This window comes from Coturnix japonica, chromosome Z (assembly GCF_001577835.2).
Source record: "Coturnix japonica isolate 7356 chromosome Z, Coturnix japonica 2.1, whole genome shotgun sequence".
Lineage (NCBI taxonomy): Eukaryota > Metazoa > Chordata > Aves > Galliformes > Phasianidae > Coturnix > Coturnix japonica.
The window spans coordinates 54,718,908-54,732,711 of record NC_029547.1 but is presented as its reverse complement, the minus strand read 5'-3'; positions in this window follow the sequence as shown (position 1 = coordinate 54,732,711).

Below are 13,804 nucleotides of genomic sequence, written 5' to 3'. Positions count from 1 at the left end.
TTATTTGCTTTGCAGGTTACATAGTCTACATGTATTACATCACATGCATCACTTTGCATCTTTCTCAGCTGCAACGTAAAGAGTTTATATAAATAAGAAGTGACAATTTTAATTCAAACATGCACTTCTGTTAGAATAACTATTTAAAACTATGCTGAGACAATTAAAATTAATATTGCCTATTACTTTACTTGCTAATCATCTCTACTGAGAGCTTTTTAGGATGTTTTCAATCTGTCAAAAGGCCCTTAAGACATATCTGACTTGCTACTGATGGATATATTCTATATTCATGTTAAGGTTTCTTCCTTCTATATTGTTACATTATTTTTTCTTCATGGCTACAGAGGCACAAAAATACCAAAAAAACAAACAAACAAAAAAAAAAACCAAAAAAAAAAAAAAAAGAAAATATACACTAATGAAAAAATAGTCTACTTCTGAAAAGGCACTTCCTTTGATGCTAAATGTAAACTGGCAATGCATAAATAAATAAATAAATAAAATAAAGTACCTTTAAAAATGGACTGAATTGGCATTACTATGTTAATTTATCCAATTAAAAACGGTCAAGTATGCAGTCATGGGGCTTAAGGTTAGCAAGTAGGAGCTACATTTCACAGTCTGTTAGAAATCTGACAAGCTGGGTTCAAGGTTACTTTATGCATTTTTAGTAAGTAAAGGCCGGTTATCTAAAGATGAATTTACTTTGGAGGCAATTTTCTTAGGCTGAACTGGAATAAATAAATAGATGATGGTAGTTAGCTAGGTTGATAAAGGCTTCCTTAGTCTGCTAGTAACATAGTTACACTAATTTGCCACAAAACAAGACAAATATAAATGCGAACCTCATGATGCAGTACAGTACAGTAATTTATGTTCTTATTTCTGATATATGCACAAATGTTTTTAAACGATGCCAGTTTTTTAATGATGCTAGACAGAGCTGAATGAACAGTAAATCTCTTGCTGTCTCCTAAGGCTTTTGTTCATTAGACAACTTAATTCATGAAGGTAAATAAAATAAAAGAAAAAGGTAATCTCACCATAGCCAAACTTACGAAATAAATTCAATAGGGAAAGCTTCCTAATTTAAAACCTTGAAAGTTGGATTTTGAGGTCTTCCAAATCTGAATAAATTGGGACTCAATAGAAAAAATACAATTGAATAAGGACTTTCAAACTCCTATTTTACAGTTTGGTTAATGATTATTTGTGAATTATTTCTTGCTTGAAAGAATGCAGGCAGTGCACTGATATATCAGTGAAAGAATGTGAGCTTGCTTGTGGCAATTTCTGTCCCATAACTGGTGAATACAAATAAACAAAAATTCCTAATCTGTAGTAAATAAAAAGCAGAGTCTGACTACTTAGATATTTCTATCTTGAGTGCTACTGCATATTTAACATTTGAAATTTAATGTTTGTGTTCTGTTGGCTCCTTCCTAGCTCACTAAAATTGCAAAGACTATGTCAACTGAGTTGCATAACAGCACGGAACTAAATTTTAATAGCTTAGTGAACTAATCACAAACAACAACAACAACAATAACAACAACAAAACACCATCAATTTACATATGGGAAACAAACAAAGAAACAGAATTTGTATTAAAATGCAAATGAAGATGTATTTGCCAAGTTTCTGTCCACCACATTCAAAAAGTCATGGCTGTCAGGTGATGTCTCAGTGACTGGAAAAAGGGAAACATCTCTTCCACTTTTAACGAATGGAGAAAGAAAGATTCAGGGAATTAAAGCCTGGTGAGCTTTACCTCTGTGCCTGAGAAGACCATTGAGTGAACCCTTCTGAAAGAGCTGTTAAGGCACATGAGAGGCTAGAAAGTGATCTGAGACTGCCAGCACAGCCTCCCCAAGTGAAAACTGTGATGGATGCATTTGTTGTGTATGGTGGCCTTCTATGATACAGTGACACTATCAATAGGCAGAGGAAAAGCAACTGATGTCATCTACTTGAACTTCTGCAAGGCCTTTGACATAGTCCCACATCACATCCTTATCTCTAAACTGGAAGATATGACTTTGAAGAGTAGACTATTTGGTGGATTAGAAGTTGATTAGCTCACCACATCCGGAGTCTTGAGATCAATGAACCTACGTCCAAATGGATGACATTTGATGGGATAAGTGGTATCCCATTGGGATCAGTCCTGGGACTGGTGCTTTTCAGCATCTTTACTACCTGCTACCTGGACAGTAGGATTCAGTACATCCTCACCAGTTTTACTGACAATGCTAAGCTGGGTGGTGTAGTCGATACACCATAATGAAGGAATGACATCTAAATGGACCAGGACAGGATTGAGAATTGGGCCTGCACAAACCTAATGAGGTTCAATGAGGTTGAGAGCAAAGAGTTTCACTTAAGAGAGGACAATCCCAGGTATTTTTACAAAGAGAGCATTATTATGTTTTATTATTATTATGTATTAATATATGGTATGTTGCATCATATATCAATACATAACATATAATATTATTATATAATATATAATATTATATAATGTATTTTAATAATATGATACATATAATATATAATTATAATAATTATTATAATATATATTATTATATATAGTATATAAATATAACTAGGTTGCTCCAAAAATAATGTGTTATTTATTTCCATGTAAATTAGTATAGCTATAAAGATCATAATGACATGATTTGATAGAGCAAATTCTCAGTCATTATTTTTCAACACTACTTTTCAACATAGCCATCACCATTAGCCTATTTACTTGTATGAAATACTCAAAAAGCTATTCATTTTGAACGATGACAGCTGTGCATGGCAATCAGAAATGTAGCTTGTCCTTCACATCATGGATGATACTGCTGAAACTAACCACTCAGTGCTTCACTGTACTCACATAAACTGGTTGATCTCCAAAAAGTTCAGAAAGTGACAATGAATGTTGATCAATGCCATTTCTTCTTCTTGGAGAAGTTTAATTACGCACCTTCTCTTTGTACTTCCATATAAGACAATATTTTGTCAGACTGCCCATCTGCTGCCATCAAAATGTAAGCAAATATTGCTGGGAAGGATTATGCACTACTGCCACACCAATGACCCCTACCTCTGATGTTGTGGGATAACAAAATAAAATACCATGCATTAAATTTGGAACAACCCTTGTATATCCAACAAAATATTTCCATTAGGAGGGAACTACAACAAAGTCCATCTAGTCCAACTGTCTGAGTATCTGGGCTAACTAAAAGTTAAAGCATGCTCTTGCATCCATTATCCTAGTGTGATGAAAATTTACAAGAAGTGGGCCTCCAACAGCCTTCTATGAAGCGTATTCCAGTACTCTCACAATATGTTTCCCAGTGCCCAGCCTGATCCTCCCCTGGCACAGCTCTCTGCCATTCATGTCATGCTACTGGTGCCCAGGAGTAAAAAATCTGATCTCAGATATGGAAGTAACTATTTTAGAATTAAAAATGCTAAACTACAGAGTGTCTTTAAGAATCCTGTTAGTGAAAGACTGCAAACATTTCTCCATTCTACAAGCTCTGAATTGTAGTACTTCAAGTTGCATAGTCTATATTCACACCATGAAGTTGTCAGATCATCTTTGAATGAGATGAAATTAAAAAAAAATGCCCAAACAAGCTTGTTTCTAAACAAACAAACTAAAGAAACTAAAATGATTTTCATTTCTACCAAGGGAGAATTATTCATAATTCTGTTCTGCAGCTTTGTGAGAACATTGGACTTCCAAATTATGGGAATGTAAATCAGTTTGAGATTTAGCTTTTGAATTCAAGACATATTTTAGAATGTTGTCAATAATGTTATTGTTTCCGGACTTCTGTTACTGCTCAAGAAATACAAAAAATATGTAAGAAGCTGTTCAGATTTAAAAATCTGCAGGTTTTTAACACCAGTTCTGCAGGTGTCCTGCCATTTACAGTGCACAGTGTATTGGAATGACCCCCTTGCCTTCTGCTAAATCTATCATTCTCGGAATTCAGTCATGTTTATCATTTTCATATTTTGCAAAACTTAGCATTTGACTTTGTCATGGTTTTATGATCTTTGGTTACCAGTATTCTACATCATAACCTGTGTGCTGGAAGTTAAAGAGTTCATGCTCCAGTTCCAGGCATGAACTGCTCTTTCCCTAGAAGACTGCTCACTGTTCTGTTATCATTTCTGCTTGGGGAAAACAGATATAAGGCCTTGGTAGGTCACCTGATGTCCCTCTTTTTGATCATCAGGCTCTCCTCCTAACAGCTTGACCCAACTGCACATCTCACCTCAGTGTTATGGTGAGGCCTTCAGTTCTCAGGCACTACTGTCATTATATTTGATTTATTTTCCTCAATTCAAATTATATTGCATTACATAATTATAGGTAATATATTATATAATATTTAGTAAATTAGTTTGTTTCTCCTCAGATTATTGCTGCTGTTTTTAATTATTCAGGGCCCCTGTTTCCCTTTTCTGGAGGTGCAGATTTGTGAATCCCTCTGCTCTGCTAGTCAAGGAACTAGCTGACAGACTTATTTTTCCCTACTTTCTTTCCCTGCTTGTTCATGGAAACGCATAGCACCTATGGCACTGAAATTAATCAAATTAACTAAATTTATTAATTAGAAGTGCAACTTCTGTCATCAGATGAACATGCATTTCCTGATGATTGAATTAATAGACTTGCATTCTTCTCATGCCTCTGCTGCTCTGCAGAGAAAGCTCAGGAAAAGCAAATGCTATCCTCTCTGCAGAAGTGATTCTGCCATGCATGGTAACATTTACTGGTCACGATGAAAATAATAAAAGATTAATCCTGTTGCCATTAGCGGCAAAAGGAAAAAATAGAAAACAAAAACAAAAACTACATCACCTTTTAAACAGCAGGGTCTTGATATGTTTCAAATACGTTGCACTTGTTTTGACAGAAGGAGACCTACAGGCACTTAAAAATACTAGGCTGAGTCATATCAGGTTAGGAGAAGGCACTATTTTCCCTTAATATTTATATTTTCTCTTACAGTGGCTCCCTCATCTGTGAAATGGAGGTAATGAAGTAAACTTTTCCTAGAGTTATCTCTGCAAAATTGTAATTAAAAATGATGCAGCAGAAGAAGAGATTATTTTCACAGCTGAATCAAAAGGAAATAGAAAAAATGATGAATAATTATTGATTGTTTATTAATATTGTTATGTGTGAACACAGAGCCTAGTATCCTTAAATTCAGGACATGAGATTTCTATGTAGGAATAAATAAATAAATAAATAAATAAATAGCATTCATCTAAACTACTTAAGTGCTAGCACAAGAAGGAGTAGATTAACATACATAAAGGAATGAAAAACAGAAGGTACCTGTGACCTCACTACTGAGTGACCTTCCAAAAAAATTAGAGGAAAAATGTTTTAAACATAATTTAGATGTGATGAAGAGGTGACTCATTCAAAATTTAGAAAAGATTTTTACAAATGTGATAGATAACTAAAAGAAAATCCAACCAAAATACAAACAAACAAACAAAAATCTGCTCAAATTTTAAAAAAAGATAAATAGTAGTGTATGGCATCAATAACACTAATCATTGAAACTGACACTTACAATATAAACATAAAATGAAATACTTTTGAAGAAGAAAGAAAAGTCCATAAATAATGTTGAAATCTACAGTTTGATGTTTAACAAAAGGTCAGTAGAATTTAATAGAACAGTGCAAATCAGGAAAGATATGTAAAGAAAAACACATGCAAGGTGGCTTGCAGTGGTAACATGGAAGAAAGTGACTACACTAGCAACTGGATTTCAGAGTTCCCTGTCATTTACCTACAAGTACTGAATTTCATCTTTTATAATGACATGGATCTGTTAATATCAAACAGCTAAAGAATCACTGTACTTTGATTTTGGAGACAGCAATAAAATGAACTGCAGACCAGAAATTTATCTGTGGCCTAAAGAGAAATACCAAAATTCTGACACATCATCAACTTTTTACACATTACTACATTCTACAATTTATAATACATCTGAATACAACTGTTGGCAATACAAATTCCCAACTTGAACTGAACTCAGCTAGGGATATCAAAAAGAACAAGAAAGACTTCTACAAGTACCTCAACTAGAAAGGGTTGTCCAGGAGGGCATACACCCTCTAGTAAGTGACACAGGCATGCTTAAGGAAAAAGCTGAGGTGCTTGCTTCGATCTTTGCTGATAGCTGTTCATCATAAGCCATCAATTATTTGGTTTGATAGAAGGGGATCAGGGAAGCAGTGTCACTCCCACTGTAAACAAAGACCAGGCTTCTGACCAATTGAGTAAGCTGAACATCCACAAGACTATGGTTCCTGTCTCACTTCAATTTATAGGAGGGAGGCAAGGTTCTTTAATATATGTATAACCGGCGTGCAATTAAGAAACAACGATTCCACTGTTGGCCTGATTAGTTTAATACAAGTCCTAGCCATTTAGGGAGATGGGGTAGGAAGATGGGTGATATGAAATGTAGGAAATATAAGCAAGGAGTCTCTGTAGAGAGCAAAAAGAGACAGTCAACCCCATGGGTTCAGCGAGGTGCACAGTAGGTCTGTTGATCTCAGGAACTCATTTGATCACCACAGGGGTTGGGAGAAAGCCAGGAAATTCTACAGCAAGCTGGCCTAGGGAGGTTCTTCCGAAGAGGTTTTCACCTCAGGGAATTCTCTGTCAAAGGTGTCTTTGGGAGTTTGTCTCCAAAGTCCCCAGTTTAGCGAGGGCCTTTTATCCCCCATTTCTGTGGGTTTTTTTCTTCTTCTTTTCTCTCAGTTTAGTGTAAACTTCCTGGCTCAACAGATAAATGAGAAGGAAGTGGTGCCTCCATTGCCATGCACAAGCACTTTTGCTTTCTTCAGTGGTCTGCTCCTTCAAGAGCACCCCTGAAAAATACTGTTTGTCTTCCTTCTGCTTATCTTTGCAATCATAAGCAGAGGCACTGTGGCACTGTGACATCCACCATTCACCCTCCTAAATAGCAGTTGCCAGTCAGAGTCTTATCATCAGAAAGGTCTCATGAAGCAAGCTTTGAGACAAAAAACGGTTTTGTCTTTCACAGTTTCCTATGAGAGGCATCCCAGACTTTTAAGGCTGCTGTAGGTACCAAGCTAATGTCAGCTAATTGGCTGATGTAGTTACCAAGCCACTCTCTATGGTATTTGAAAAGTCATAGCAATCAGGTGAAGTCCCTGGCAACTGGAAAAAATGTAAAATCACACCGATTTTTAAGAAGGGTGAAAAGTATGATCCCTGTCAGTCTCACCTCCGTGCTGGGGAAAATCATTGAAAAGATCCTCTAGGCAGATATCACAAGGCACTTGGAAGACAGGAAGAAAACACAGGATAGCCATTATGGCTTCACCAAGGATAATCCTGCTTGACCACCCTAGTGGCCTTCCATGATGCTGTCACTGCATCAGTGGATGAGGAAAGAGACACTGATGTCATTGATCTCAAATTCGGTTAGAACTTTGACACAGTACTCCACAGTATCTTTCTCTCCAAATTAGAAATACTTGGATATGATGGATGGACTGTTTGATGAATGAAGAACTAGTTCCAGGGCTGAGTCCAGAGGGTGATAGTCAATGGCTCAGGCTGGTCTTGAATGCTTCCAGGGAGGGGGCAATCTGTTCCAGTATCTCACCACCCTAACAGTAAAGAATTTCTTCCTAATAATTAGTCTAAATCTACCTTCTTCCTCATCCTCCTGTACAGTAGAGGATATTTCTATGAGGAATTTTGGAAAAAGTTAATCTTTTTGTCAAACAAACATGTGATAGATATGCTCCAGCAAGACCCGCCCAGCTATCAGGTTCTACAAACAACTTTATAGTCACATGCCATCCTTCAGGTCATTCAAAGAAACCATACTGCAGCCAGAAAGAAAATAGTGTCCGACTGTAGTGAATCACTGCTATAGGCACTATCCATGGGCTCCACCAGCATCAGCAACATCAAGGATTTAGATTACTTCCTTCTGAGAAGGATGTGTATGAGGTGGAAACAAAGATAGCTGGAGTGCTGCAAGAAAAGTGTGCAATATTGTGATGCAAATGGAAACAGTACAAGAAATAGGCTGAACACGCTTGTTTTGTGATTATATGGAAAAGAGCAAAGTCTTATTTTATGGCTGTTTTAATAAACTGTTGTGTAGAGAAAGCATAAAGAGATGATATCAAGATTAGTTTAATAACATTTCCATTTGCCACCATTTCTCATAAAGCATAGTTCATAGTGTTGCTAAGGAAATTTCAAAGTAACTATCAACTGAGCACAATAGCCTGCAAATGACAATAACAAAAGATTCAATCTGCTTTGAAGGCAAGGGGTAGCACACCAACATCTGTTCTTATGTCTCTTTTGACTGTTAGAGTGTAAAATACAAGAAAACCAGAAAGTTGAAAAAAATCCAGTGTGTTTAATATAAATGGCAAATACTATGAGGAAACAATGGTTCTTGGTTTACTATCAGTTTGGGATCAATTCACTTTGCATTTATAAGTGAACATAAGTGAAAACAGATTGTGGGGATGTTCTCAGAAAAGAAACTAGGCAGGTGGTGAGCAATATTTCATTTAAAAACAAGAACAAAATTAGTTATGGCCTTCTATTAACAAGGCCACTAACTGTGCACAGATATGAGAAGGTCCACTTCAACTTTCAGTATAAAATTATTCCTTTTATCATAAAAAATTAAGATATTATTAAATTTAATTATTATAGCAAAATATAAGTTGGGGGGGGGGGGGGGGAAGAGAAGGAAGAATTAATGGAAGCAGGGGACTAACAACGCAGAAACTCAGTTCTCATTTGAAAGAACTTATACTTAACTTCCACAGTAAAAACAAACAAACAAACAAAAAACAAAAGCAAAACAACAACACTTAAAATTCAAATATATGATGAATCTTTTGCAGTGCTTTGGGCATTTTCTTTGTAGTACTCCTCAGCAGGTATTTTTAGCAAAAAGGCTTCTGAACAATGAACCACTTAAAAAAATAATAAATAAATAAATAAATGAGAGAGAGAAAAGAGAAAAAAAAAGAAGAAAAAAAAAAAGAAGAGAAAAAAGAGAAGACAAAAGAAGAGAAAAAAAAGAAGAGAAAAAAAGAGAAGAGAAGAGAAAAAAAAGAAGAGAAAAAAAGAGAAGAGAAAAGAAGAGAAAAAAGAGAAGATAAAAGAAAAGAAGAAAAGAGAAGAGAAAAGAGAGAGGAAGGAAAGGGAAGGGAAGGGAAGGGAAGGGAAGGGAAGAGAGGGAAGGGAAGGAAGGGAAAGGGAGGCGGATAGGGAAGGGAAGGGAGGGAAGGAGAGGAGCGAGGGGAGGGAGGGGAGGGGAGGGGAGGGGAGGGGAGGGAGGGAATGGAGGCGAGGGAGGGGAGGGAGGGGAGGGGAGGGGAGGGGAGGGGAGGGGAGGGGAGGGGAGGGGCAGGGGAAGGGAGGGGAGGGGAGGGGAGGGGAGCGGAAGGGAGGGGAGGGAGGGGAGGGGGAAGGGGGAGGGGAGGGAGGGGAGGCGAGGGGAGGGGAGGGGCGAGGGAGGGGAGGGGAGGGAGGGGAGGGAGGGAAGGGGAAGGGAGGGAAGGGGAGAGGGAGGGAGGGGAAGGAAGGGGAGGCAGAAAGCGAAGGGAAATGGGGGAGGGAAAGGGGAGGAAGGGGAGGGAAGGGGAGGGAAGGAAAGGGAAGAAGGGAAGGGGAGGAAGGGTCAGAAGGGAAGGAAGGGCAGGGAAAGGGAAGGGAAGGGAAGTGGAAGGATAGGAAAGGAAGGAGGGAAAGGGAAGGGAAGGAAGGGAAAGGGAAGGAAGGGAAGGGAAAGGGAAGGGAAGGGAAGGGAAGGGAAGGGAAAGGGAAGGAAGGGAAGGGAAGGGAAGGAAGGGAAGGGAAGGGAAGGAATCGGGATCAGGAAAGGAAGGGATAGGGATAGGGAAGGAAGGAAGGGAAGGGAACGGGAAGGGAGGGAAGAAGGAAGGGAAGGGAAGGAAAAGGAAGAAGGGAAGGGAAGGTGAAGGGAAGGGAAGAAAAAGGAAAAGAAACGAAAAGGAAAGGAAAGGAAAGAAAGGATATAGGAAAGGAAAGGAACTCGGAAGGAAAGGAACCAGGAACAGGAAAGGAAAGGAAAGGAAAAGGAAGGAAAAGTGAATAGAAAGAAAGGAAAGGAAGAACGGAAAGGAGATGAGGAAGAGAAAGGATAAGGAAAGAAAGGGAAGAGAAGGAAGGATAAGGATAGGAAGGAAAGAAAGGAAAGGAAGTGGAGGAAAGGAAAGGAGAAGGAAAAGGAAAACAAGAAAGGAAAGAAGAAAGGAAAGGAAAGAAGGAAAGAAGAAGAAAGGAAAGGAAAGGAAGGATAAGAAGAGGAACAGGAAGGAAAGGAAAGGAAAGAAAGGAAGGAAAGGAAAGAAAATCAGGAAAGGAACAGGAATAGGAAAGGAAGGAAAGGAGAGAGGAAAGGACATGAGGAAGAAGATGAATAGGAAAGGAAAGAAGGAAAGAAAGGAAGGAAAAGGAAAAGTGAAAAAGGAATAGGAAGAGAAAGGAAAGGAAAAGGAGAAGGAAAGGAAGAGGAACGGAAAGGAAATGGATAAAGCAAAGAATACGAAGAAAGAAAAGAAAAGAAAAGAAAAGAAAAGAAAAGAAAAGAAAAGAAAAGAAAAGAAAAGAAAAGAAAAGAAAAGAAAAGAAAAGAAAAGAAAAAAGGAAAAATGTCTCAGCAGATTGAACTCCATGGTATGTATCTGTCCCTAGCCAATTTCATACCTCCAGAGTGAATTCTGGGTATTTTAAGTGGAGATTAATGAATTTTGCCAAATTTCCAAAGTCTTCTTTTCCGTGGAGTCAGCACAGCAATTCAGCATACTGTACTTTCTCCTTCACTGTAACTCTGTTCCCTGTGTTTCAAGTTCTACTTGAGCCATGGTTTAAATTTTTTGACGAGGAGTTAGTTTCTAGATGTCAACATCAGTGACTTTAGGATTAAGGCAGTAATAAAGGGTGTCCAAATACAGATGTCAGAATTACACTCTGAAATTACTCATCCTTGACTAGAAATATTGAGAATTTAATTTACAGGACATTTGCTTCTATTATGAATTAGATGGGAATTGTATTGCTTTACATCAATCACACAGAAATGGATTATGTAGGGAATCATTAATGAAAAGTAGTAAATCAAGCAGAATGGAAGAGAAGTTGCATTAAGAGCTCAGAAGGAAAAGAAGGATGAAATAAGACAAACAGAAGGAAAGTAGGAAGGAGAAGACTACCAGCAACAAGTATGAAGAAAATAATCCATTCACAGAGTTTAGGATGAAATAATGATATAACTGCCAAGTATTTGGGACATAAGTCGTGCTGTCTGCCATAGACAGGATAAAGAAGTTTGCTATTGATATAGACATAGCTGTAGGAACATTCACAGGCTAATGTTGCACGTAAAGAAAAGAGCCATTAGGAGTGTACAGATATAAAGAGACTTTGTCCTGATCTCATGATCATCACAGAATTGTACTGCAGTGGTGATTCAAATTACTTTGGAGCTCATTTCTTCTTGGTTTCCACTACCTAGCAGACACATGGAAGGGCTGTCTTCCTCATACTAGTTTATGACAGCAATTTGGAGAAGCCTAGAAAACTAACCAGTGGGTGGTTGTTTTCCTATTTGCTAATCTGGGAAATATGTAGGTATTTAATGAAAGTGTTGCAACATATGTCAGACCATACATGCACACAGCACAGGGAAAAATGCTCATATCTTAAAAGCATGAAATAAACATAATTAGTCATAAACACTCAACTGACTTACAGTACAATAATTAATTAACTGATAAAAAACAATTGGAAAAAAATAGAAAATTAATACCATCTCAAGATATCTATCATAATAAATACAACTAGAACTGCTATGGCCCCTCCCCAAAAGCATTCAGGACCAAGCTGGATGGTGGTTTGAGCAGTGTGGTCTAGAGGGAGATGCCCCTGCCCATGGTAAGGTGGTTGGAATTAAATTATCATCAAGGTCCCTTCCAACTGAAACCACCCTATGATTCTATGATTCTTTGACATGGCAAATTTAACAGTAATGCATACATTTCACTGAATCCACTTTCATATTAGGGAAAATCTGTACCAGTATTTTCACTTGTTGACTCTTAATTTTCTCACGGAAAAGGACATTAAATAATATATAAGACTGTACTCTGATAACTCTTTGTCTTGATAAGTGGTAGTGAAAGTTTTAGTAATTCTTTTATAGGACAATATTCTAAGAATTAACGTATGTTTCACAGAATCATAGAATCACAGAATCACAGAATGACCTGGGTTGAAAAGGACCGTAATGATTTCAACTCTCCTGCAATGTTCAGGGTTGCCAACAACCCAACACGGCTGCCCAGAGCCACATCCAGCCTGGCCTTGAATGCCTCCAGGGAAGGGGCATCCACAACCTCCTTGGGCAACCTGTTCTAGTGTGTCACCACCCTCTGTGTGCAAAACTTCCTTCTAATATACCTTTCCTGTCCTTGTGAACAGCAATTCCTATGTCATGATTCAGCAGAGTAATGGGGGAAAAAATTTATTAACCTTCTCCTATGTGTTAATATCTAGACTATTTATTTGCATGTTTCTATCTAGGGGATGTGTGGGAAATACTTTGCTCTTTATTTCATTTTTCTCATCAAGGTCTTTCTGAAAAAAAAAACAAAAAAACAAAAACAGAAAAAAAAAAACAACTTAACAGTTCCCACAACCAGAATTATGGTTTTCTGCAAGCTTGATGATTCCCAGCTACTCCCATCCCCTCATTCTGAACACACTGGAAAAGAGAAACAGAAAAAACAAGACTCTCACTTTTTCTCCCACCTTCTGCTGTCCATCCCTAGAAACATGAAGAGTTTTCTCATATACAGAATTCTGAGTCTTCCCACATATCTGAACTCAGTTCATTCCCTTTTAATAGGCAGAAGGATCTGATAGGATCCTTAGATAGGATTTCCTACTACAAGTCTATGGGTTAAAACTTTTCCTACTCAATGATCCTGAAGATTTTTCTACTTGAAGTCTCTGAATTGTTTAAAGCACTTTCCTCAGAGATGCAAGTTGGAGTAGAAACTCCTTAAAAATCCATGTGTACAGAAAACTTTTAATCAAGAACATTAGCTAAGTACTAACAGATATCTTATTTTGATTCATGTTTTTAAACATTAATCATCATGCAAGATCTTCTTCCCACCTGCACATTAAGTACAAAAATTTTCTCCATTGCCTTGTGGTGTGAAAGACAGTAGGATTAAATACAAAACAAACAAAGAAAACAAAACAAAATAAAACAAAACAAAAACCAGAGATCTTGCTGTTATGTAACAGATAACTCCTTCATAGCACACTTTACAACTCTCCCCTGCAGAGCCTCTGTATCACCAGTCTGTGGATCGCTGATAGATTTTCACTTCTGGTACAGCATTACATATCCGATTGACAAAAGTTCACATATTCCCTATACGCCTGCAATGGATAAATATGTCAACTACTGTGGAAATAAGGTCATGAGAGAGCAGCCACTGCTCAGCTACAATTGTCACCTACATAATTTTCATAGATAGCATTATTAGTAATCAAATACAATCAGTGCTTTTCAGGCTCGTTTGATTATTTTTTCAGCATCTTCCTTGGCTAAATGCAAAATATGCATTTCAGAATTTTTCACATAAAAATGGCAGATATAACTCTATGTATGGTACTGGTATGTTGCAAGTTACTGATGCTAAAATTAAC